Genomic DNA, 3,927 nt, shown 5'->3' on the forward strand with positions numbered 1-3,927 from the left:
GACGGCCCACGCCTGGCGGCTCCCTGCGGGCCGGAGGCTGATGGGGCGGGGCTGGCTGGGGTGTGGGGGGGGATGCCTCTGCCTGTGGCCATTTATAGCCCGGCCCCCAGTGAGTTGCGCAACCACAGTCAGAGGCTTATTTTGGGGGTGTTAAATTATGGAGGACAGAGGAGTTGGGCTGCTTTCCGCTTCATCCACATCACCAGACACGTCAGACCAGCCACCCCTGGCCCCTCCCAGGGACACCCCCTGAAACCCCCCAGCCCACACACAACCACCCTGTCACCCCCCTCTCAAGACTGGGGAGCCCCCTCCAGATTGGTTGGCCTGGTTCAGGCGCACGGTTGAGTCCGACTCTTTGCCACCCCGTGGACTGCGTCACGCCAAGCCCGGCTGCCTTTCGTCATCCTCCGGAGTTTGCTCAACTTCAGGCCCCTTGCCTCCATCACACTGTCTACCCATCTCATCCTTCTTCTCTGACCTTCCGTCTTCCCCAGCATCCGGGTCTTCTTCTCCAGGGAGGGCTCCCTTCTCATTGGGTGGGGGCCAAAGGATTTGAGCTTCAGGATCTGGCCTTCCAGGGAGCAGTCAGGGTTGCTTTCTTTGAGGATTGACTGATTTGATCTCCTGGCAGTCCTGGGGACTCTGGCAGTGCTCTGGGTCACGCTAAGGCATGTGCATAGTCCAGCGCCTCAGGTGGGACTTCTTCAGGATGGACCTCTGCTTTCTGCACCGTATTCTGTGGCACATGTGCATCTTAGATTAGACAGGCAGCCATCGACAAGGATAGAGCTGAGAAGCATGGCACATTCTAGGTAACCTCAACAGGGGCATTCCACAAAACAGATGTGTGAAGCGTCAGCCAGCAGTGGTGGTGGTGGATCGTGGGGGGCTGAGGCGGTGGCTTTTGCATGTCCTGAGGCGGCCTGTCCCCAATGGGTGGGACTCTGTTGCCTGGTGTTCATTCACTTCACTTATGGGCCACCTTTCTTACTGAGACTCAAGGTAGCTCAAGCAATTAAAAATGATACCATTGATCAGTGCAGTGCATGCAACAGATCACACAACAATGTGTCACACCACAGTTCTGCAAATAGCTTGGCAGCTGGAGAACATGATGATATCCCCCCCCCCTTTTCAGGGATTTGGCCCGGAGAGGGGGGCTTTATTTGTTCCTGCTCTGAAGTCTGTAGGGTTGGAATAGACACTGGGGATCTGAGTGGGCCAGCAGAAGGAATGCCCCCACCCTCAAAGAATGCTCTGGTGTCAAAATGGGGGAGGATGAGAGTTGTTTTCATGCATTGCTAACAATACTGCCACATCCTGAGTCTACATCATTTTAAAGAGATCTTTGAGAAAACCGGAGAAGACACGGGGAGAGCTGCAGGAGTGACTCTTCAAATGCCGGGAGGTGGGCACAGGGTAGTGAAGCAAAATACATCTAATCTGCCTAATAGTAATAGTAGCATTTTATATAGAGGACTTCATATGTTCAAAGCACTTCATGCATAATTTCAGTAATCATCAAGAGACCATTTAGTTTATTAAAAGAGACCGAGAGCATTAACTTTTCAGGATGAAATCACTGGCTACCAGCAAGTTACTCCAATCTGGCACAGGCCAGTTAAAGATGCATATGTTGTCTGCCAGGAGGCACACCTTTTTAGCTAGGATAGTCAGGGGAAGAGTGCAAACTCTGTTCCTCGTTCCAGTCTGTACTCTCTCCTCCTCTTAGAAAGTGTGGTGCATGTGTTCCTCTGCTACCCCCGCCACAAGTTTGAAATGCCCCATCCACCACGGACCCTCAGAAAGGTGGGAACAATTTGTATTGGACCGAAGAGTACCCTATTCCCATACTTCTCCCTCTCCAGCACAGCAAAACTATTTTCTTGGGCTAGTTTGTCACTCTGACCTCTCTGGTAGCCTAGCTGTGGGTCCATTGGCCAGGGCCATACTCAAGATTTTAGGGTGTGATGATGGGCAGATTATTTCTAAGAACCCAACTGTATGTGGTTTGAAGAACCTACAGTCTCGGATCAGATTGCAGGCGAGCGTGGGGTTTTGTTTCCCCATCTGAGAGAAGACTTCTGTCCCTCCTTTCATGGAACCTCATTCATCCTTTCTTTCTGTTTTAATAACCGTGAGGGTTGGCCTTGTCTGGCAGGAAGCCAGGGGGTGGGGCATCCTGTTTGTCTCCTTTAGAAATGAAGGAGAGGTACTCACACATGCTTTCCCTTGAGTGCCCAACTCTTGAAACGCGGGGGGGGCTACACTTTTTACACATTCTCTTTCAAAGGCATCAGTTCTGCTCATTGTGTGGGGGTGAGTTCTTGCTGGACTTTCCCAAGAGAATGCTAATCCAGCATTGTAGGGTGGGTAAGAGCTGGAGCACGTTGAAGTAGGGCTGCCAGCCTCCAGGTGGGGCCTGGGGGGATCTCCCGCTTTTACAGTTGATCCCCACCTGGCAGAGGTCAGCTCCCCTGGAGACAATGGCTGCTTTGAAGGGTGGACTCTGTGGCATTGTACTGTGCTGAGGCTCCTCCCCCTCTCCAAACCCCGCCTTCTCCCGGATCCACCCCGAAAGTCTCCAGGTATTTTCCAGTCCAGACCTGGCAACCCTACGTTGAAGGCCAGGACAATTGCTGACCTTAGTTTTAGTACGTCCCTTGGAGGCCTTCTGTTTTTAGCAGTGAAAATTAGAATTATCTCACAGGGTTTAACAACTGTTTGGTGAAATTTCTTTCTGCGGGACAGTCAAGAATTGCTTTTCCTAGGGAAGTGGTCTGAGAAAGGATGGCTTTCATACATCCCAAAACTAGTCCAGACCGGGGGTGGGGATTATGGGGCACTATTCATTAGTCGTATAATAACTGGCAACAAGGATGCTGATTATGTTCTGTGTGAAGGAACAGGGGGACTAGTAACAGAGACTTTTAGTCCACTGAAATGTGTTTGCTCTAATTTGAACAGCTCAGCCTTTCCAGGAAGAAATTATGAATGAGCATCTTTTTGCCTTTGCTGAGGAAATGTAGACAAAGCATTTCTTTGTGACAATTAGAATTAGACTTGTGGAAGAAGGGGGGAAGAAATAATTGGAAAAAGTACTTTGGGGAAGACGGCATAATCCTCCTTGGGATAGTACGGTTGAGAAGGCACTCTGTCAGCTCCAGCATACATGTCTTGCATGTCTTGTGCAGCTCCCTGGATGTGTGTGTGTGAGAGGGGCTCGAGGGGAAACGCTTCCCCCCACAAGATGATCCAGAGGGCTTCCTGTGGGGAGATCTGAGACGCTTCCCCTCCCTTCCCCTCCTTCTTCTCTGCCCAAGCTCCAGTGAAAGCCACAGGCCTGAATTATGGATGAGACTCCTTGGGTTACAGCCACCCCATCGCACCAGAGAAGAGTCCGGAGACAGTTGACATGAGCAGCAGCTGCAGCTCCCTTCCCCCCAGCTGAAGAGAAAGGCTTTTCTCCTCTTTCCCCTGGAGGGAAACAGGCTGCTGGGCACGGTGGGGAAGGGGGAGGCAGGGCGGAATCTCCTTCCCTGCTCCAGTCTTGGAAAGAGACATTCAGTGGCCAGAAAGCAGCAACATTCCCCCTCAGTGGCTGGTTCCAGCAGTTCCAGTAGTCTTGCTATTCTGATCTCCTGGGACAGTGCAGGATTTTGGCCCACAATCTTATGGTAGATTGGTGAGGGCAGAGGGGGTTGTAGCTACTGACCTGTGGAGTGGACTTGGTGATGAGAAAGGGAGAAACATTGTTGTTGTTGTTTTTAATAAAAAAAAAAACAGACGATTTCCTGCTACTTGAGTAGCCATGAGGAGGTGCTTCCCCCCCCCTCCCCAAGGCATTCTTCTGAGACCTAAACTAGCTGTAGAGCCAAGAAGAAGCAGTCTTTCTTTTATCAAGGGAATACAGGGAACTGTCGT

Source organism: Gekko japonicus, unplaced genomic scaffold (genome assembly GCF_001447785.1).
Source record: "Gekko japonicus isolate JY-2015 unplaced genomic scaffold, Gekko_japonicus_V1.1 scaffold1475, whole genome shotgun sequence".
Lineage (NCBI taxonomy): Eukaryota > Metazoa > Chordata > Lepidosauria > Squamata > Gekkonidae > Gekko > Gekko japonicus.